The 22,774-nt window shown below is 48.9% G+C and overlaps 1 protein-coding gene across 1 annotated transcript in view; it reads right to left on the reverse strand.

Annotated features, from left to right (window-relative positions):
- Positions 1 to 22,430, reverse strand: part of HTR2C (5-hydroxytryptamine receptor 2C) — a 169,115-nt gene extending 146,685 nt beyond the window's left edge. The window contains exon 1 of the mRNA XM_051968230.1: positions 22,134 to 22,430. The gene's annotated coding sequence lies outside the window, so the exon portion shown is untranslated. The remainder of the gene's footprint in view (positions 1 to 22,133) is intronic.
- Positions 22,431 to 22,774: the final 344 nt, after the last annotated feature.

The raw sequence follows: 22,774 nt of genomic DNA on the forward strand, positions 1-22,774 counted from the left end.
TCCCTGAAGAGAATATGAACTATTAGGGTTCAAGAGCTGTTTAATTTTAAATTTATGCTTATTAAATTTCATCACCATGAATTGGATTATTCTTCTAAAGAAACTAATAGAAGGAATTTTTGTATAACAAGTATATGACCTTTAGCTCTTAAAAATTTTCTCCACAGAGACTAATGACATCATAGGGTCATTTGGAGCTGGAAGTGAACTCAGAGGTCATGTAGTCCTCCCCTTCACTATACAGACATGGAAACTGAGGCCTTGAGAGGTCACGGGATTATAAATTGAGAGCTTGCAGTTCTGTAGAGGGGATTTACGCCAGCCTCTGAAGTGGTGAGGTGATTTACCCACAGTCATACAACTAGTGTCAGTGAAAACCTTTGAAATCAGCTCTTAGAGGATCAAGGAATCACAGATTTCGAATGGGAAGGAGCTTTAAAGGGTCCCTAGAGTTTACCTCTCATTTTCTAAAGGAATCAAGTGAGGCTCAGAGGGACCTGCCCAAGGGAAGTCACAGAGCCAGGATTCGAACCCAGCTTCACAGACTCCAGACTCAGTCTTCTTTCCTCTAAGCCCCAGGACCTCCTGGCTTATCAGTGAGGTGACTAGGTACAAAACCCTGCTGGCCAAGTGGTTATGCACTACTCTGGTTATCCTGGCACCCAAGATAATGCAAAATTGCACAAACACAAAAGGCAAAGCCTTAGAGGGATGGCACAGTCTGACTGGCTCAGTGGTGAAGGGGTCAACTCCAACAGCCCGCACCAGCATCGACTACTTCTAGGTTAGCTGTAATCATTCGGCTGGGAAAACACTTTCTTTGGAGTGAGGACAGTCCAGGAGAACGTCTATATGCCTTGTTTTGGGGAAGTATAAGAGACATTCTCAGCCCTCTCTCCTTCCCTTCTTTTTCCCTCCTTCCCTTTTCCCTCTCTTCTTCTGTTTCTCTCTTTCTTCATTGTATATACTTTTTCTCTTTCCTTTCATCTTTCCCTTCCTTTTTCTTTTTTCTTCTTTCCTTCCATTTGTTTTTCCTTTCTCTCTTTTTTCTTCCTTCTTTTTCTACCCCCCCCGCCTTCTGTTTTCCTTCTTCCTTTCCCATCCTTCTAAAATTTAACGCTTTTTAGATATTATGATTATTATTGCTATACCTGAGGTCCAGTGAAGTGATTTGTCCATTATTTTCAGGTAAACATGCTTCTGAAATCTCACCTGATGTACTTGATTGTGAATACTAGGGCTACTGATAACTCTATTTTGCTTAGTTATTTAAAAAAAAAGAATTCTCTTCTCATTCTCTCCCTTGCTTTGTAGCAGGGATGGAACTAAGAAATAGCCATGTAATTTATTTTCCTTAAGAAAAGCAGACTTTGCCCAGCAATATAGGAATCAGGAAATGAATCCTACGGGCGCATTTTTGCTTTTATTTACCGGGGCTCTCCTATCATTTATACAGCTACCTCCAACTTGGGGTAACTTGGTGGCTTTCCTCATAATCTGTCCAAAATACAAACAGCCCCCTGCTCTCTTCACCCCTCTTCAGGTTTTCTACTCAGATTTCTTCTTCTAATTTCAAACAGTTTAATGTGCTCTCTAGATCTCCCCCTTGCTGATGCTACTTTATTTTAGCATCGTAACCACTTCAGCCAAGGCTTCTCTCTGTAACAGAAAGAGCCTAAGAGCTCCCCTGTTCTGTGCTTCTCTAAGCCTTCTGTTTGGGGAAGCATTCTAGTTCCTTCAACCTTCATCACTGTACTCTCTACAATGATCGCCGACTTTCCTACTTCTGCACTCACACCCTGCTTTTCTTCAGATGAAAGGTTTCCCCTCTGAAACATCTGACCACTTTGGGATCTTGTAGAACCTATTCTCTTCTCATCATGATGCTTCCTTGTGATATGGGACCCTGAAGGTCATCTATTTGAAATCTCTTTCTCCCTTTGGATTTGGAACAATTTGCTTTTACCTCGCCATTTTACGGAGTGGCATTCTTGCCGAATGAAAGGGAAAATGGGGCTGCCCAGTCAGTGGTAGGAGCACATGGCAGAAATGTTGACGGATGGATGCAATGAAAAAGACAACAGTCAACTGTGCAACATCACCTTGACATCTTGCTTTGCCAAAGGGTTATTATTAAGTCAAGTGCTAATTGAAACATTCATACCAACTGAACGGTCATCAAATATGACACCTTTTCATTTGTGGCTTTTAGAAGCAGCTGGAGTAGTCTTTATAGTCATGCCCATTACATTTAGGAGGCGACACAGAGTAAAAATACATCCAATACCGGCATTTACAAATCTAAACATAATCTACTCACCTTGAGCCATCTGGTCAGCTAAAAGGAGGAGAAGAAACAGGCAGGTAATTTATGTACATTTTAGCTGAATCTCGTGGGAGATGATGCTTGTCCTTGTCCCTATCCTTTTTTGTATTATTTGGTCCTGCTGGCACTTCTCCCATTGTAAAGTGCCCAGTGCCACTGTACCAAGACCCCCGGGCCCCAGGCGCTCAACCATTCCCAAACAGGATACATGCAATATCAAGCCTTACCTCCTCTCCAGTGTCCCGCTCCCCTGGGGCCCAGAGGGATAACTGAGACACGGCACCATAAGAAACAAATGCAAGCTGAGCCGTTAACTGACAATGATTTGGGGCTTAGCCTTTCCACATCACATCTACATCTTAGCTGGTCTTCAATGCTTTAACTTAAAGGATTGCCATCAGCTCTGCTAGGAAGTCTCTGTTTCTTGCTACCTGGGCGGTCTCTTGTCATTCAGTCTATCCATTAATCATCCTCCCATACGCACTTAAAAATTCATCAACCTTTCCAACAATTGCACTTTAATTCACAGTTAAAATACACACCCCTTACAAAGATCAATTCAGCTCCGCTGGTCATTTCACTGAAACAGCAGGAATTACAATCCGAGACAAGTTACTCTACCATACTGTCCTGAAACTTGGACTTTCCCAGGGTGCAACATGGCGCTCGCTCCTAAAGCCACAAGAGGCAAATCAAGAATCCTCTCAAGGAATTCCCAAGGGAAGGCACCGGCCCATAATTCCCAGCTAAAGAAATGTGGAAACACAAAGATTGAATAATTTCTGGCAGGAGTCTCAGGATGACTCAATCTTATTTAGGTGAAATTCGATTGTGGATTCACAAAGATGGGAAAATCAGCACGTTCCACAAGATGACACTCTCGGTACAATTAGACGCAGGCTAGAAGGAAAGGTTGTCACTCCTACACAGGGCCTTCTCCTCTAGTCAGTTTGATGTTTTGAGGAGAGGGGTGAATATGGGATGGGGTTGGAAACTACCACATGCAGGTCTCAACTGGGTAAAATGAGGAACTAGAGAAAGAGAAGGACATAGGTAAGAAGACAGGGCATCATATGTAGAGAAAGAATGAATAGAGAGGGAGGAAAGAGGAATAAGAGAAGGGAAGAGGAAAAGATGTATCTCATTACTCACAGAGCCTATTACTGAAATGGACTCCTCTGCCAACCCTTTAGCTCGGCTGTGTCTACTCAAGACAAAAATGACTATGAGGCTCTTTTGACACAACAATGATGAGGGTGATTCCCCATGGGTTAGGACCCCAGAACTAGGCGACAGAGTTTGAAGAAGCTTAGCTAAAACTAAGACACACTGGCATTGGAAACTTTAGCTGAATTCCTATAAATTTCCATAATCCAAAATCAAAGAGAAAAAAATACGTATTTCAGGGACTTAAAACCATGGATATTGTAAATAAGGGTCTTGGAGAAGAACTGACAAAACCAGAAATCACCTCTATCAGACCTCCCATATACAGGCTGCATGTTGGGGGAGAAAGAGACTTGGGGAGCACAAGTCCAGAGAAAAAGGGGGGAGAGAGAGTGATGGGGAGAAAGAGTAGAGGGAGAAAGGAGGGCAAAGAGAAGAAAAAATACACACAGAGAAAGACAGAGATAGAAAGGGCAAAGAGAAAGGGAGGGAGAAGTGGGTAAAGAAGCAGAAAGGTGAAGGAGAGAGAGAAAGAGAAGGGGAGGCAGGAGAGAGAGAGGGAAGGAGAGAGGGGGGAAAGAGGGGGGAGAGAAAGGGGGAAGAGGGAGAGGTGGAGAACAAGGGAATATTAAGGCAGAAAGAGGAAGGAGGGAGAAAAAGAAAAGGAGGAGGGTGCAGGACAGCCAGAGATGAGAGAAGAAAAGAGAAAAGAGAGAACAAAAGAGAAGAGAAGAACAAGAAACATAGAGACAGAGTGAGAATCATCAAGAGAAAAGCTGAAAGAAAGGAGGGAAGAAGGGAAAAAGAGAGAAAACCTCAGATTGGGGAATAGAGAAGCAGAGACAGAAAAAGATGAGACAGGAAGAGAAATTGGGAAAGGAAGGAGAAGATGAGGGACAGTGAGATGGAGCCAAAGAAATAGAAAAAGGGATGAGAGAGATGGGGCACCAAAACAAAAAAAAATGGGAGGAGGGAAAGAAAGGGAAGAAGGGGGCAGAGAGAGATGGAGGGAAAAGAAGGAAGAAAGAAGAGAAAAAGAAATATCAAGGTGGGGTGGTAGGGGAGGATGGAGGAAGGGAGAGACAGAGACAGAGAGACAGAGACAGAGAGAGAGGGACAGAGAAGTGTGAGAGAGAAAGAGATAAAGAAAGACATAGACAAAGCAAAAAGGAGAAATAGAGATGAAGAGATGTAGAGAGGTACAGAAAGGGAAGTGAGGCAGAGAGCGGGAAAAGAAGAGAGAGAAAAAGAGACAGAAAGAGGCAAGAAAGAAAGAGTAAGAGAGGAAGGGGAGAGAAATGTGTTAGAGAGGGGGGAATCACTGAGACAGAGAATAGGGAGTAGGGAGAGAAAGGGAGTCAGAGATAGGGGGACAAGAGAAAAGAGAAAGAGGAAAAAAGAGAGAAGAAAAAAGGAAGAGAATGAGAAAAATACAGAAAAAGAGATGGGAGAGAAGGGGAAGGAAAGGAAAGGAGGAACAGCAGAGGTGAAGGTTTGAGAGGGAAGAAGAGATGAGAAAAGGGGGAAAGGGAGGAGAGGAAGATAGAAGGAGATGGAGAAAGAGAGAGGAAGGGAGAGACAGAGACAAAAGAGAGACAGAGAGAGATGAAAGATGAGAGATAAGAGAGAGAAAGAGATAGATAAAGAGAGAGAGAGAGGTGCAAAAAGAGAGAGTAAAGAGAGCAGAAGGAGAGAAATGTGTAAGAGAGAGGAAAGGAAAGAAAAAAGAGGACAGTGAAAGAAGAGAGAGGAAAAAGAGAAGAGAAGAAGAAAAAACAGAGAAAGGGAGGGGGGAACCAGAGAGAGAGAATGGAGAGAGAAAGGGAGGCAGAGATAGGGGGACAAAAGAAAAGAGAAAGAGGAGAGAAGAAAGAGAGAATGAGAAAAATATAGAAAAAGAAATGGAAGAGGGGGGAAGGAAGATGGAAGAAGGGGAAGAAAGAGAGAAGGAGGGAGGAAAGAAGGGAGAGACAGAGAAAAAGAAAGAGAGATAGAGGTAGAGATGAAAGAGAGAGACAGAGACAAAGAGAAACAGGGAAAGAAAGAGGGAAAGAGAAAAGAGAGATAATGACAGAGAAAGACAGAGAGAAAAGGAGAGACAGAGGGAATAAAGGGAGGAGGAGAGAAACCTGTTAAAGAGAGGGAAAGGAAAGAAGAAAAGGGGATAGTGAAGGAAGAGAGAGGAAAGAAGGAAAAAACATAGAAAGTGAAAGGGGAACCAGAGAGGGGGAATGGGGAGAGAAAGGGAGGCAGAGAGAGGGGTACAAGAGAAAAAGAGAAAGAGGGAAAAAGAGGAGAGAAGAAAAAGAAAGAGAATGAGAAAAATGGAAGAGGGGGGAAGGAAGATGGAAGGAAGGGAAGAAATAGAGAAGGAGGGAGGAAAGGTGGGAGGGAAGGAGAGAGAAACAGAGAAAAGAAGAGAGATAGAGGTAGAGATGAGAGAGAGAGAGAGAGATGGACAAAGAGGGAGAGAGAAAAGAGAGATAGTGACAGAGACAGACAGAGACAGAGAAAAGGAGATACAGAGGGAATAAAGGCAGGAGGGAAAGGAAAGAAGAACAGGGGACAGTGAAGGAAAAGAGAGAAAAGAGAGGAAAGAAGAAAAAACAGAGAAAGGGAGAGAGGGATCACTGAGACTGAGAATAGGAAGAGTAAGGGAGACAGAGATAGGGGGACAAGAGAAAAAGAGAAAGAGGGAAAAATAGGAGAGAAGAAAAAGGAAGAGAATGAGAAAATAGAAATAAAAGAGATGGGAGAGAGGGGGAAGGAAAGGAAAGGAGGAACAGCAGAGGTGAGGGTTTGAGAGGGAAGAAGAGACAAGAAATAGAGGAAAGAAAGGAAAGGAAGCTGTAAAATGAGGCAGAAAAAGAGAGAGGGAGGGAGGGAAGATGGGAGAGAGAGACTGAGAGAGAGAAAAAGAGAGAGAGATATAGATAGAGATGAGAGATAGAGAGACAGAGACAGACACACACAGAGACAGAAAAGGGGACAAAAAGGGAATAAAGGGCGGAAGGGGAGAAACATATTAGAGAGGGGGAAGGAAAGAAGAAAAAGGAACAGTGAAGGAAGAGAGAGAAAAGAGAGGAAAGAAGAAAAAGAAACAGAGAAAGGGAGAGAGGGATCACTGAGACTAAGAATAGGGAGTAGGGAGAGAAAGGGAGACAGAGATGGGGGAGAAGAGAAAATTAAAAGAAGAAAAAAGAAGAGAGAAGAAAAAGAAAGAATGAGAAAAATAGAGAAAAAAGATATGAGAGAGAAGGGGAAGGAAAGGAAAGGACAAACAGCAGAGGTGAGAGTTTGAGAGGAAAGAAGAGACGAGAAATAGGGAAGAGGAAGGAGAAGAAGATGGAAGGAAGGGAAGAAAGAGAGAGGAATGGAGGGAAGAAGGGAGAGACAGAGTCACAGAGAGACTGAGACAGAGGAAAAGAGACAGAGAGATGGAGATGAGAGAGACAGACAAAGACAAAGACAGATAGGGAGTGATATAGGGAGAGAGAAAGAGATAGAGACAGACAGACACATACAGAGACTGAGAAAAGGAGAAATAGAGAAAATAACTGGAGGGAGGGGAAATACATGTTAGAGAGAGGAAAAGGAAAAAAGAAAAGGGGACAGTGAAGGAAGAAAACGAGAAGAAAAAGAAACAGAGAAAAAGAGAGGGGAACAAGAGAGAGGAAATAGGGAGAGAAAGGGAGGCAGAGAGAGAGAAAGAGGAAGAGGAAAAAAGAGTAGAGAAGAAAAAGAAAGAGAATGAGAAAAAAGCAAAAAAGAGATGGAGAGAGGGGGAAGGAAAGGCAAGGAGGACTAGTAGAGGTGAGACATACGAGACAGGGAAGAATGGAAGATGGAAGGACTTGGGAGAAAGAAAGAGGAAGGAGGGAGACACAGAGAGAGACACAGAGAAAAAAAGAGAGAGAGAGAGATGAGAGAGATAGAGAGAGAGAAATGGAGAGAGGGAATAAAGGGATAAACATGTTAGAGAAAGGGAAAAGAAAGAAGAAAAGGGGACAGTGAAGGGAGAGAAAAAAAGAGAAGAAAAAGAAACAGAGAAAGGGAGAGGGGAACCAGAGAGAAGGAATGGGGAGAGAAATAGAGGCAGAGATAGGGGAACAAAAAAAAAAAGAGAGAGGGAAAAATAGGAGAGAAGAAAAAGAAAGAGAATGAGAAAAACACAGAAAAAGAGATGGGAGAGAGGAAGGAAAGGAAAGGAGGAACAGCAGAGGTGAGGGTTTGAGAGGGAAGAAGAGATGAGAAAAAAGGGAAAGGGAAGAGAGGAAGGGGAGAAAGAAAGAGGAAGGGTGGGAAGATGGAGAGACAGAGAAAGACTGAGACAGAGAGAAAGAGAGAGAGAAACAGAGACAAATAGAGAGAGACAGGGAGAGAGAAGAAATAGAGACAGAGACACACATATACAGAGACAGACAGAGACAGAGAAAAGGAGAGACAGAGAGAATAAAGGGAGGAAAGGGAGAAACATGTTAGAGAGAGAGAAAGGAAAGAAGAAAAGGGGACAGTGAAGGAAAAAAGAAAAGAAAGGAAAGAGGAAAAAGAAACAGAAAGGGAGAGGGGCATTACTAAGACCAAGAATAGGGAGTAGGGAGAGAAAGGGAGACAGAGATAGGGGACAAGAGAAAAGAGAAAGAGGAAAAAAGAGGAAAGTAGAAAAAGAAAGAGAATGAGAAAAATAGAGAAAAAGAGATGGGAGAGAGAGGAAGGAAAGGAAAGGAGGAGCAGCAGAGGTAAAGGTTTGAGAGGAAAGAAGAGATGAGAAATAAGAAGGGAGAAGAGGAAACACTGAGATAGAATAGGAAGTAGGGAGAGAAATGGAGGTAGAGATAGGGAGATAAGATAAAAGAGAAAGAAGAAAAAAGAGAGAAGAAAAAGAATGAGGAAAACAAAGGCAAAAAAGATGGAAGAGAGAGAAAGAAAGGAATGAGGAGCAGCAGAGGTGAAGGTTTGAGAGGAAAGAAGACAGAATAAATAGGGAGAGGGAAGGAGAGGGAAAAAGAGAGACATATACAAAGAGACAGAGAAAAGGGGAGTGGATGGAAAAAAGGATAGAGAGAGAGAGGAGAAGGGAGGGAAGAGAGAAATAGAAAGGGAGAGAGAGAAGGAGGCAGGAAAGGAAGGGGGGAAGAGAGGGGGAGACTGAAGCAGAGAAATAGAAAGACATATATATATAGAGAGAGAGAGGGGGGGGGCACACAGAGAGACTGAGACAGAGAAGGGAGAGGTGAGAAATAAGAGTAGAGAGAGGAAAAGGGAGGGAGCAGAGAGAGATAGGAGGCAATAAGGTAAAGGGGGAGGAGGGAGAGAAAGAGAAGGAGGAAGTAGAGGCAGAGAGGTATAGGAGTTGGAGGAAAGAAAAATGAGGAAAGGAGACAGACAGGAAAAAAATGAGGAAAGAGACAAAAAGAAACAGAAATTTAGAGGCTGAGAGGGGGGCAATGGGCCCTGGAGTGGGTGGGGAGGAAGGAGAATAAAGAAGAAAACAAGAGATAGAGGAAAGGGGGCACACTGCCCAGGAAGAAACTGAAAGCCAGAGGTTCCCTCTACCTCCAGGTGATTACTGATGAATGAGAGCAAGAGGGGTTGATTTCTGTTCATAAGATGGGAAGGAAGAAAGTGCCTCTGCTACCTTTCTTTTTTCCTCTTTTTCCTTTGTGTTTTTCAGGACCTCGTCTCCCTCTCTCACATTTGAGTTGCTTCTGGATAGAGCAAGTACTCAATCTGCGAATTTTCCTAGTGCTTCTGGGCAACCAGAATCCAAAAGGTGAAAACTCGAAGTGTGCCATCAAAACCCCTATTTGATCATATTACTATCCATAGGGTACAGACACATTGGTAAAGGTAGGCAGCCAAGTGTTTGTGACCCAAGTTTCTTCGAAGTTTGAGGATTTCCTGTCAAAAATAGGAGAAGTCATTTTTCTAAATTGAATTAAAAAGGCTCTACAATATTTTGCAAAAAATCTGCCTTGGTGGAGACTTGAGAAGAAACATCCTCTCTGAGTCGGTCCCAGCTTGTGTCCTCATCAGGCCAAGGATGGGAGGGGAGAAGAAGAGGCAGTCTAGATCCATTTGATGAACTCGCTGCCTTTTTCAGCACCCAAATGGCCCAAATGAACACTAGTCCCTAACTGGTACTCCCCAACATGAGCAAATTTCTTTATTTGGGATGGATCAAGGTCCTGCCTTAGGTGGTTGATGACTTCCAGACCAATTCCAACTACCTGGGATTATTATTTTTTAGGCAAGATGTTTCAGTTGATCCCTGGCCTCAGAGGAATGGACTAAGTAGGTGGGGATAAGGTGAAGTAGAAAGGGACATGAGAGCAGGTTGGATTTGTGCTTTCATAGGTATAGGAGCCCCTAGAGTGGAAATTCTTGGAAGACTGCCTGGGAATCTGACAGAGGAAATGTATGTGCTACAGGGAGGACTTTAACTCAGCTTTTACTATTTTTTTTTGTTTTTACTATTTCTGTTTTCTATTTTTTTTTTTACTATTTTCAAAACCATCCATCTGTCCACTATGCCATAGCTCCTCTCTCCATAGAGCATATCCAGATTGCAATTTATGCAGAGTTTTAAGGAGCTAGTGGATATTTTATTCCTATTAAGACAATTAAGAAGATAGTGGAGGTGCCTATGGAAGTGTGATTTGGCAGGTAACAGGCCATCCCATCATGGATCTATCCTTCTATAGCCTACTAAGGTTCTGAGAGCCAACCATTCAAGTCCTTCCTTTTAGATGAGACACAGTCTCCAGAAGGTTCCTGCTAAAATAGAATTATGGTACTTAGCAAAGGTAACATGTTAAGCCACTGCTAACAAGACAGATTTAAGATATCAATAGGTAACATCATTTCTGGGGTGCAATGTGAGCTAGGGGTGCCAGGAGGCCCAGATTTCAGCCCATTAATCCTTTATGGACCAGATGCTTGTCTCTTTCAAATTCATATGGCATCGCCCCCTCGTGGCTGACTCAGAGATGACAGCATTCAGCATGGCCAGAGACTAACAAAGTAGCCATATTGCCGAAACAAAATCCCCATCTGCTAACAGACGGTTACTTTGTCAAAGTCTCATTCAAATCTAACTTTCTTTTCTTGCAATGGGGATCATATTGCAAAATCTGGGTCACATGGTTACTAATAGGTAAAAGAGACCCGCAATGGATTAGAAGGTCCCGGGTTCAAAGTACTAGACATGATTCCTATGCCTACCGAAAAGTCACTGAAGGATTGGCAAACACCAAAACCTTCAAAAGCACTGGACGGTCAGAGAGTAAGTAAGCTCCGGTCCAGGCTCTTCCAGCCCCTCTAGAAGCTTGGCCGGGTTCCTTCTCCTTTCTAAGGCTATTCTGGTTTCTTTAATCAGTGAGGGATTTGCCTGGGGTCACATATCTAGTAAACCTCAGAGATGGGATTGGAATTGAGGGCTTGGGGATTCTAAGTGTTTTTACACTGGGCTTTCTTATTTCCCCTTCTGCCCACGGACACTTTAAATGCCCACGGTAAAATCAGAGACCCAATTTTTGCCGGGAATTCTCTACTAATTATGGGATCCTTAGTGGGCAGCTAGGTGGCACTTTGGATAGAACCCTGGACTTGGAGGCAGCAAGAGCCGAGTTGAAAATTCTGCCTCAGGTACGTACTAGCAAGCTGTGTGGCTCTGGGTGAGTGCTTTTACCTCCCTCAGCCTCAGTTTCCTCATCTGTAAAGTGAAGATATAAAGTGAGCACTTAACTCCCAGGGTTGTCCAGAGGATCTGAGGAAGTAACACAAAATACTTGGCCAATCTTAAAGCATTCTACAAATATGAGTTATTATCTAGAGCCAGAAAGGACTGGAGAGGGCATTTAGGCTGATGTTTTTATCCCCAGATGGGGAAACTGAGGCCAAGAGAGACCTCACACACATGGTCATGCAGGTAATAAATCACCGAGTCAATATTTAAACTCAGTGTTTACTATTTCCTTATGCCTTTTAGATCAAAACTATAAGGCAAAGCAATGGAACCTTAAGGTTGTCAGGGTGTGGGGCGGTGTTAGGGGGGAAAAGCATGCAGCTTGCCCTTGGCTCTTAGTCCTCAGCAACTGAGTAAATGATAAAGTTTTAGGTGACCAGATGCCAAAATTATCGACACTGGAAATGGGATAAGGACATCCAGTGTGTGACCGACTAGATTGTAAAAGCTGAGAAAAAGGCCCCACAGAGTGGCTGTCATAAAAGCCACTGTCATAGTCAAAGGGATTAAGCTACAAGTCACTCAGCTCATCTGCCCAATGGGGCCAAATGGTAAGGCTCCTGGCTCACCGTGACGGCAGCAGGGCTCCATAAACTAGGCAGCACTAGGGGTGGTCAGCAGAGAAATGGCTCTGCCTTTGGCAAGCACGGGCAGTGGAGGGCCCTGGAGCCAAAAGTGTGCCCCAATTACCAACAGGCTTCACTCCATAGTCTTTTTCATTAGACTCTCTTTTTGTGCTTTTTTTTTTTTTTTAAACCTAGATCATCTTTAAGAAATAGAAATCACTCTGATGGGCAGGTAGCCCACAGCAAAGTTTATTTTTAGCATCAGCTTTTGCCCTTCAGAACCTCCCTGTATCCTGATGGGGGTATGAGGCTCAGAGGCTGAACAGGTCAACGGGCTCCTCAGAGTACTTTAGATACCTTGGTATCATAAAATAATAATAGTGATAATTCCATCTTCTATATGGATTTAAGGCTTATAAAGCACTTTCCATACACTACTTAATTTGATCCTCACAATGATTCCATGAGTCAGGGGCTATTATCATCCCCCATTTTACAGATTTGGAAACTGAGGCTTAAAGTGCTCAAATGACTTTTTCAAGGTCAAACAGCTACAAGTATGTTAAGGCAGGATTTGGAGCTAGGTCACTGTGACTCCTTGGCAACTCTGCCCCATTGAGGCACCATAGGACACTTAAGCAGCTTTAGCCCTGGGCCTGTTCAATTTTCTACACCTCTGTAGAGGTGATAAAAACACTGATTCCAGGCTGCTCAGGTCTGCCAGAGAAGAGCTTTGGAAAGCAGGAAATGAAATCAAATGTGGCGTTCCTTTACCTGGATTAGGTCTTTCTCCCACTTTCATTCTGTTTTGGGTATAGCCCTTTCCCCACAATCATTCCCTAACAAGGAAGAATCTACCTAATCACCTTCTCTCAAAACTTACCTTTCTGGTGATCCAGGTTCCTGCTACATGATTGGACTGAGTCTGATAAATTAATTTACAATAAACTATTAGTGGCCAATAAGATATTGCTCAATGTATCATCCTCCTATTAATAAGTTTCCATTTTGTCCCAGAGATGGGTCATGGGAAGGCATGCCCCCTTAAAGCTGGCTGTACTCGGGATCTTTGCTATCATGCTCTTTTGCTCCAGTGGCAGGTGCCTCGGGAAGAGCCTTTGGCATGAGAAAATAATTCAGCTCTTTTCAAACCACAGCAGCAAGGTTGGGGGTTATACATGAGAGTGTTTCAGAACTTGCGATGTGAGTGGGACTTGCAGGGGTCAGCCCAGTTAATGCCATTAGTCTCGAGGCCCCTGCCTTAGTGAGATGAGTACAGTAGTTGTTCTTGGGCATGGCATGTCGATGGATGTTGGATGTGTGCAGGTTGTACGTGTGTGTGTGTGTGTGTGTGTGTGCTCTTGAGGAGAGACAGCTATAAATGAGATGAGTTTGCTGTGAAAAGTTGGGATGATGGCCGTGGCGACTTAAGCTGGGACCCTGGATAGACGGGCATTGGCTTGGACTCACACAGTATATACTTTGTCCTATTTTGCCCAATCCCAGCACGAGATGGGGAGTGGCTGGGCTGAAAGACTAAGCTCTTCAGAAGTGGGTAAAATGGAGTCTCCATAGCTCTCCATTGGTCAACGACAGAGAAAATTTTGCCGCAGTCTAGGGGGTGGGGTTCAGGGAGAGGGGGGGCCGTGAAGGCTCTGCCAACCAAGCCCCCTAGTGGAGCAGATGTTACTGGCATCTGCACTGGCATCTGCAATGCGGCACCTAGCTTCGATGGATTCTTACCCAGCAGTCACAGCCCCTGATGAGAGCAACAACAATGACCAAAAGCTCGGAGAGCTGGAAAACCAACAAACTGACAACTGTTGTGTGTCTAAGCAAGGTTAAAGAGCATAATCAATGCCAACATTTTCTTCAGCCATTTTGTAAAAGTCTAATGTAACAGGAGGGGAGAGGGAATGGAGGAGAGAGAGGAAATCTTTTAACGAGAAATTTCTTAGGAGATAGAAAAAAAATCCTAAGATCTTAACTATCACCCTATGACAGGAAGACAATGTCTCATTGTCACGTAAAATCAGTGCCCATTTTGCCCCCTCAGAATTGAGCTTGCTCTTTCCCTGAGAAGCAACGGAAAAGGTTCAAGGGGAAACAGAGGTCCGTGGAGTCTGGTTTTGTTGGATGTAGAAGCCATGGTATATGCAGGCAGGAGCCTAGAGCTGCCTTCAAAGAAAGTCACGGTACAGTGGGAGACGCACACAGAAATAATAACAACAGCAGCCGCAAGAGTAAATGTTTATTAAACACCCGCAGTGTGCCTGGTCTTGTGTTACACGCAGGATGGGGTTGGGGAAGAAAAACACAAGGAACACTTTGCATCAAATTAGACCCAATGCCTGTCCTGGTGGGGTGGAGGGTGTGATGGTATAAATACGAAAGTGTAATCTGCAACTGATTATGGGGAATTAACCAGAGAGGTGCCAAGCAAATCCTGGGGAGGGGACACCTGACAAGAAAATGGGCCCTGGAAGCTCAGAACAAACCCCCAATGCTTTCCAAATGCATGGGGTGTCTTGGCAGGGAGGGCCAGAGAAAGGAAAGACCATTTTGATGAAGAACTATGCCTCTGTTGTTTCAGTGCTCCCTGTGGCGTCTGTTGGAAATGGTTTTCTAGGGGCAACTAGGAGGGGCAGTGCATAGAGCACCAGCCCTGAAGTCAGGAAGGCCTGAGTTCAAATCTGATCTCAGACACTTAACCCTTCCTGGCTGTGTGACCCTGGGAAGTCACTTAACCCCACTTGCCTCAGAAAAAAAAAAGGAAATGGTTTTCTAAGCCTTTCTCCATCCCTTGCTAACTTCCCCTGCCCTCCTGCTTCCCTGCCCTTCAGGTGTTCTCAACCTCCTGCCACCTCTGAAAATCTGCTCTCAGTATGGGAGCGAGACATCTTGGTCCTAATGACACTTAGGAGTCCTACTTCCCTTTTCTCAGAGAGGAGGGTGGGAGGGAGGGGCAGATTTTTTACAAAAGACTGGACTCTTAAAAAAAAAAAACAGTTTAAGAGTGATAAATTCATTACCACTGGGGTCAAATGACCTCGAGATCTTAATGACCCTGAACAAAGGAAAGGGAGAACCAGCACAAGAACTCCCCAAACCTTCCATTTCCTGCTTTGGGGAAAGGATGGATTTCTAAGGGACCTTGAATCTGAGGTAGCGGACCCGAGCCCGAGCCTGGGGAGCCACACTGCTACTCTGGGATCAATAGGGATTTGGGAATGATTTTGCACCAATTTTTATGCCCCCGTGATATTGCTAAGAAAACCTGCCACGACCCTCCAACCTGGCATTTGAGGGGAGGAAAACCGGACCTTTGGTCTCTTTGCTGTGAGTCGGTCCAAGGCAAATCTGGATCCCGGGGAATTCTAGGCAACCCCTGGGGTGGAGCTGACTGTCCCGCCCAGAGAAGCAAGTCCGAGTCTGGGGGCCAAGCACGTTTCTCTAATTTCGGAGGGTCTCAAAGACACCCTCAGGTTTGCGTGTTTGTTTTTTTTCTGGAGGACAGGACATGAATAAATTGATTTTTAAAAGCTGTGGAGGGAAACAGTATAGGATTCTGGCCTGATTTTAGCTAAATAAACCTGTTCTATGCATTATATGTGAAAGCCTGTCCTGGAGTTGACTGTGACTTATTTTTTAAAAGGGCATTTAAAAAAGAAAAAAAAAATGTAAGCTTTCCCCAAAGTGTGGGTCTGTACAGATCGAAAAGGGCTGAGGAGACTCCTGCTAGCTCCCTTCAGCAGCAGCTTCCTGCAAAGTGCGGGGTGGGGAGGGTGGGGGAGAGGGGGAGGGGGGCACCCCCGGGGCTCGAGTCTGAGCAGGGAGCCCCGAGGGCCCCATGCAGCTGGTGTGAGGGGAGACCCCGCATGGAAATAATGACTGACAGGAATACTTCTGCTCTTGTTCCCCGGATCAGGGAAAGTGCGGCAGCCTGGGACAGCTCCCCATCAATCCGCTCCACCCCAAACAGGAGCTCCCAGGCTACAGGAGCAGCCCACCAGCAGCAAAGAAGCCAAAGGCGAGCCCCGTTTTTGCAAGCGAAGGGGGTGGACGGGATTGCACTGGCCCAGTTTGGGTTAAATTAGAGCCCGTCTTCAATAGTCTAAAGCCAGCCTTCACTCTATGGGAGAGGGGCCCTAAGATGCGTGCCCCTCCCAAATGCCCCCAGGAGTCTGAAGGCCGGGGGAACTGGAGCTTCATTTTCAAGGTTAACTAAAAGCAAACAAACAAAACCCCCCAAAAGTGGTAAAAATGGGAAGGAGAGAGGGCAAGGTCCTGAGGATTTCACAGCTGCCATTTCCCTCCCTCCGAGGCTGTCTGGTGGCCAGGGTCGGCCCCTGCAGAGGGCTCAAAGCTCCCGGTTAGGAAGCCCCAGAGATCACGACCCTCCAAATGGCAGGGTTGGAGAAGCCTGGGGTTAGCGCCCTCTGCCTGTTTTCGCACCCCACTAAGGAAGAAGCCCCGGGTCAGTGTGTGTACAGCAGCTCCGGGATGCTAAACGGGTCCTTAGAGATGCGGTGCCGGAAAAATGCAAACCAAAGCCAAGTCCAAGATGCTGAAGCCTCCCACCCCTCCTCAGAGCAGCCCCTAAGCCCCCCTAAGTGTTCTCTCACATTTCACCGGAGGGCCTCATCCTGCCCCCCTGCCCCTCAAGCTTCAGTTGCCTCACTGGTGGCACAGTGCCGCGCGTGGTGCCATGGACATGTGCTTTCCCGAATACCAAATCCCAAGAGCCACCGATCACATTTACTGGGCTCGGACCCACTTCAGGGACTCTTTGTATACTCCAGATGATTGCATCCTAGAAGCCCGGCCGACCCTGGCTTCCTTTGGGTGCAACGTCCCTTCTGGGACACTGGAGTCGCCAGAACCGTGCACACCCCAAGCCCAGTCCCACGCTAGAGGCTGGCCTTTGCCCCTTGTAGCCCAATCGCTCTGCTGCAGCCCGAAAGTGTCAGCTTCTCCATCCCCTCCCCTCTGCCCCCCTCCCCCCTATGTCAGACTTAGTTAGTCCCGCCTCAGAACATTGAGTGTGTGTGTGCGTGTGTGTGTGTACGTACACACCTAACTTTTCCATCCCACTAATCTGTGTCTGCGATGGGCCCATGGTGGGGGGTTGATCCAAAGCAGGGGGAAGGAAGTGGGGTGGAGGTCTGGGAAAGTTGCCAGGATAGGGAATGGGAAGGAAGGGGTAAATATGGCAAGATGGGAAGTGGGGTAGGGGGCAGAGGAACCCGCAGGATGGGAAGTGAGGAAGAGGGGAGAAGTGGGAAGGATGGAGAATGGGATAGGGCAGTGAAGAGGAAGGGGCAGGGTAGGGGAAGAGGGGGAAAATGGACAGGATAAGAAGTGAGGGTGGGGAGTAGGGAGGGGGATTGGGGGGATTGGGGTGAGGAAGGAGGATGGGGGTAGGAAGTGAGGGAGTGGACAAAGAGGGGAATGGGGAGAAGGAGGACAGTGGTCTGGGGGCTGAAAATGGGCAAGATGGAGAGAAGTGGGCAAGATAAGAATTGGGGTGAGTGGTGAGCAGTGGGTGGTGGCAGGGGTGAGGGACAGAGGACTGGACAGAATGGGGAGTAAGGCGGAGGAGCAGAGAAGAGAGGATGAGTGGAGAGGAGGATTAATAAGGGTAGTGGGGAAGTGGAGAGAAGTGGGGTGGGGGTAGAGGAATGGAATGGATGGGGAAAGGGGTGGAAAGGAAAAGGGGGAAGTGGACATGAAGGAGAGTGGGTGAAAGAAGGGAGAAGGGGAGGAGGGAGATGAGGGAGAGAAAAAGCTGGGGGACAGGGGAATGGACAGGATGAGAAATGAATGAGAGGGGAGTGATGAACAGGAGGGGCAGTGGGAAGGAGGGAAAGGATGGGGTGGGGAAAATGGACAAAATAGGGAGTGGGATGGGGTGCAGGAGTTGACTGGGGGCAAGGGAGTGGGCAGAATGAGGAGTAGGGTAGAGAGGAGAAGAAGGAAGAAATGGACAAGATGGAGAGTGGGTGGGGGAGTGGGCAGGATGGGATGGGGAGTGGGGAGCAGGGGAAGAGTGGAGAGGAAGGGACAAATGGGGTAGGGCCCAGAAATGGGCAGGATGGGGGAACAGGGAGGAGGGGAAGAGTAGACAAGAAAAGAAATGGGAATGAGGAGTGAGAATGAGGTGGGGTCAGGGGAATGGGCAGTATGAGTAGTGGGGTAGAGGTAAGAAGTGGAGAGCAGGGATAGTAGGGAGGATGGAAGTGGGGTGGGGTGAAGAAATGGGCAGGATGAGGAGTGAAGGGTGGGGACTAGTGGAGGAGTGGAGTAGGAGTGGGGGTAGGCTGGGGGGCAGAGCAGTAGGGGTGAGAGAGGGGAGGGACAGTGGGAAGGAGGGGGAAGTGGGGTGAGGGTGGGAGCAAGGGGAGTGAGGTGAAGCATGAGGTGGAGAAATGGGCAGGATGGGGTAGAGAAGCGGGGAGCACTTCCTTTAATGGGAAGAAGGGGAAAAGTAGAGTGGGTGTGTGGGGTGGGGGAGTGGGAAATAAGGCAGGAGGGGAGAGATCGGTGTAGAAATGGCAAGATAGAGGAGCAGAGAGGAGGGCGGAGGGGACAAGATTTGGGGAGTAAGAGTGAGGTGGGGTCAGGTGGAGTGGGCAGGATGAATAGAATGAGGACCAGCGGAGGATTGGAGAGGAAAGGCAATAGGAAGGAAGGGAAAAGTAGGGTGGGGGTCCCAGGAATGGGTAGAAAATGGGTCGGAGAAATGGGCAAAATGGGGTAGGGGAGGGGAGGAATGGAGAGGATGGGCAAAGTTGGGGGGTGGAGAAATGGGCAGGATGGGGAATGATGTGAACTAGAGGAGGGGCAGTAGGTAAAAAGGGGAAAGTAGGGTGGAGGTCCGAGGAATGGGTAGAATGGGGAATGAGGAGGAGGGGCAATATGTGGGGGGTGGAAAAATGGGCAGGATAGGGAATGGGGGGAGAAGGGGAGAGGCGGGCAAAGTAGAGGATGGAGAAATGGGCAAGATGGGGAATGGGGTGGGAAGAGGGGAGAAGTGAAAAGGAGGGGCAAAGAAATGGTTAGGATAGGGAGTAGGGGAAGGAGTGGAGAGGAGGGGTAAAGTCGAGGGTGGAGAAATGGGCAGGATGAGGAATGGGGAGCAGGGGAGAAGTGAAGAGGAGGGACAAAGTAAGGGGTGGAGAAATGGGCACAATAGGGAGTGGGGGAGGAGGAGTGGGGGGGCAGTAGGAAAAAGAGAGAAAGTAAGCTGGGGGTCCAAGGAATGGATAGGATGGGAAGTGGAGAAATGGGCAGGATGGGGTGGGGAAATGAGAAACAGGGGAGGAGTGAAGAGGAGCAAAGTGGAGGTAGAGAAATGGGCAGGATGGGGAGGGGGTGGAGGACTGAAGAGGAGGAGGGGAGAAGTTGAGGAAATGCATAAATGGGAAAAATGGGGGGGCACAGAGAAGGGACAGAGTGGACAAGATAGGAAGTGGAAGTGAGGGGGGGTTGGAGAGAGGCAGGATGAAGAATGGGGAGTGAGTATAAGAGTGGGGAGCAGAGAAAGAGGTGGGGTGGAAGAGTAGGCTGGGAAGTTGAGGAGTGGGCAGGTTGGGGAGTGGGATGGAAGAGCAAGTAGGAGGAGAGTAGAGAGCAGGGATAGTGGGGAGGATGGGGGGAAGTGGGATGTGAAGAAATGGGCAGGATGGGAAGTGGGAGTAGGATTGGGGAAGATGGGGAAAGTAGGATGGGGGTGAAGAACTGTCCACTTGGGGTAGTGGGATAGGGAGGTGGGAAGCAGGGCAATAGGTTGTGGGGAGTGGAGATAGTGGAGAGGGGACAGTGAGAAAGAGGGGGAAGTGTGTGGGGTGAAAGAAGAATGGGCAGGATGGGGAGGAAGGAAAAGGGGAGAGGTGGATGAGAAGGGGAAAGGAAAGGAGGGGTAGTAGGGAAAGGGGAGAAGAGGGGAGGGGAGGAGAGGAGGAGGTAGGGAAAAAAGGGAAGTTGGTGAGAGCAGGGAAGTAGGATGTGGTCATGGTCAGGATGGGGAGTGGGATAGAAGAATTGGGAGGAGGGAGAGAGTGGTGTGAGGAGGTTGAGAAATGTACAGGATGAGGAGTGGGGTGAAGGATGGGGAAGACTGGAGAGGAGGGGCGGTGGGCAGAGGGATGGGGAGGATGGGGAGTGGAAAGAAGAGGTGAGGAGGAGGATGTGGGGTGGGGGAATAGGCTGGGGAGCAGGAGAGAGGCAGGATGAGGAGTGGGGAAAAGGGAAGAAGTACGTAGGAGGGGAGAGTGGGTAGGAAGAGTATGGGAGAAAGGGGAAGAGTGGGGTGGGGCCGGAGAAATGAGGAATGGGGAAGAGGGGAGAGAGGGAGAAGAGATAAAGGGAAGAGTGAGTAGGGGAATAGGGAGAAGGGAGGGTTAGGGAGAAGGGTGGGGGAATGGGGTGGGGTCACGGACAGTATGGGGAATGGAATGGAGGAGCTGGGAGGAGGGCGAGAGTGGGGCGGGGGTGGAGAAATGGACAGGATGAGGAGTGCGGGAGGGAGAAAGAGAAGAGTCGGGTGGGGGCTTGGGCAAGGTGGGGAACAACAGGGAGGGGGAGAAGGGAGGAGGGGAGGAAAGGAGGGAATAGGGAAGACGGGGAATGGAGCGAGGAAGTAGGGACAGAGGGGCAGGGGAGTGGGATGGGGAGGGCGAGAATGGGGTGGGGGCATTGAGGAGGAGGGGGAATGAGGTGTGTGTGGGGGATTTAGAAGCCCGCATTCCCACGCACACTAATTAGCCATCCCTGGCTCTAAGCCAGTTACCTGCTCCCCGGCCAGCTTATGAGACAGAGTCTGCCAGCCTTTGGAAATGGGGAGAGGCAGCAGCGCAGTCCCAAGGCCGAGTGGCCAGACATGGACTGGCCGCCCCCGCCCCCGCCCCCGCCCCCACCCCGCAGCCCTCCCCAACTGCTCATTTGGCAGTAATAAACAACCCCCCACCTGTAGCCGTTTCGGGCGGCTCGGCCGTTCCTGCCGCGCGGCGCTGCGGCTTTTTCGGCTGGGGGCCAGCTAGTGAGCTGCAGCCGCTTTTGTTCAGGGACCCTGCTCGAGAAGGGGGGCTGAGAGGAGCCCCTTCCGAGCCCTGTCTTTCCCGAACGTGTCGTTTTGCAGCGCCCTAAGGAGAGCCGATGCCTAATTATTTTTTTATTTAATTATTCTTATTTTTTTCAATCTCAAAGGCTGCTCCTTGGGGGCTGCAAGGACCTCACCGGGAAGGTGGCCGATATTGACGACGTTTCAGAACCCTACAAGTGTGCGTGTGCCTACCGAGTGTGTTTCTGTGTAATTGACCGCGCATCTGCTTACCTGCAGGGAACGTCTTCAGCGCGTTTCGGTCCCGCGCTCCGCTCGCCTCCCCTTTGGCGCCGACGGGGGGCTCGGAGTTGGCTTTTTTTGCGGAGATTTCGGGGAGCTTAAGGGCTCCCCGAAATCCGAATCCGCTCGCTCCTAAGCCGAGCCCAAGGCAAGGCTTGGGATCGCAAGTCGCCGGCTGCCGTGGCTGCGCCAAGAACGCAAAGCTTGGCGAGCCGGGGATTTGCGATCGGAGCGAAGGCTCGGCTCCCCGAGCGAGGTTTCTCCGAGCGAGTGTGTGCCTACGTGTCTGGGGCGCACTTGGGCTTTGGGGTCCCGCTTTGAAATCATGAAGCGCCCCGGGGCAGCCCGCGCAATCAGCCGCCACTGCCCGAAGAACAGGTGGCCAAGGCGGGCTGCGAGCGCGGTCGGGCTGGGGAAACACTTGTTGGCTACAGCGAGCGCTGCCGTGCCCGCAGCTTATTCTAAGAGGGCACTAAAGCCCGGCTCCGCCATTCCCTGCGGGTGCGCCCAGTCTCCCCGCGGCTGGTCTCCCGAGATTTCCCGGAAGCCGTGGCCGCTCCTCCGGCGGGTGCGCAAAGCTTCCCGCGCTTTGGTCCGCTATCATTCGCTATTTCCCATTCCCAGTGGTAGAAGACTGGCTGGCAAGCCCCGGGGAGCTTCGATTTTTCGCTAACAGTTCGGTTTCCTTGGCATACGCCTCCCGTCCTCCCCAATCCTCTATGCCCGGGCAAAGCGCAACAGGTCTCCGGGGACCTCCCGGAACAGGACGGAGCCAGAAGGAGCTGGCCGTCCCCGGGGCTCGCCTCGCCTCGCCTTTTCCTTGCTCTCCCAGTCTCGGTGTCCCCTGGAGCCATCCCCCGAGTCCGTGAGCCGTGTTCTGAGCTAATGTTCGGGAAGGGCAGGGGATGTGTACTTGGACGCCCGCTCACCTCTCGGGCTCCATTTCGGGGAGCGGCGACTGCCGCGCATCCCCATACCACCTACCTGGAGCGAAGCGCACGGTCTGCGGAGCGGACGGGATGCTCTGGAGTCCCGGGCGGTCGGGGCGCGTCGGAGCGGGCGGGACGGCGGCTCGGGAGAAGGTCTCCCAGCCCCGCGAGCGCGGAGCCGGGAGCTGGGAGAGCGCCTGCCCGAAGGCAGGCAGGTGGGCTGCCTGCCGCAAGGACTGCGGCAGGCAGAGGTGGAAGAGGTGTCGGCGGAGCGGGAGAGCTCCGCCGACGGGAAGGGAAGGGAAGGGAAGGGAAGGGAAGGAACGACGGCAGAGGGATTGGCGCGCTCCGAGCGCCGCAGTCTATTTCAACAGCCGCGAGCCCGCGCAAGCAAAGACGCAAACACTTGGTGGGGGTGGGAAGGCGGGGCCACTTAACCCTTTGGTGTCTGGAGCCCCCTGGGGGGAGGGCACCTCAGAGGAGCCACCCAGCCCCGCCCGCGCTGGCAGGATAGTGGGGAGAGGTGAGCTTCATCTCCCCCATCGCCCCTCAACTTTGGGGGTCTTAGGGGGCAGTATTTACGACTTTCCTCTCTCTCTTTCCCCCCTCCTCCCCACTAAAGCTCTGGGCTCAGTGCTTTAGTGCGGGGAGATGGAGGCAATGAAAAAAAAAATTTTACTGCAGAGCAGCCATGAA

The sequence above is a fragment of the Antechinus flavipes genome, chromosome X (assembly GCF_016432865.1).
Source record: "Antechinus flavipes isolate AdamAnt ecotype Samford, QLD, Australia chromosome X, AdamAnt_v2, whole genome shotgun sequence".
NCBI classification, from domain to species: Eukaryota; Metazoa; Chordata; class Mammalia; order Dasyuromorphia; family Dasyuridae; genus Antechinus; species Antechinus flavipes.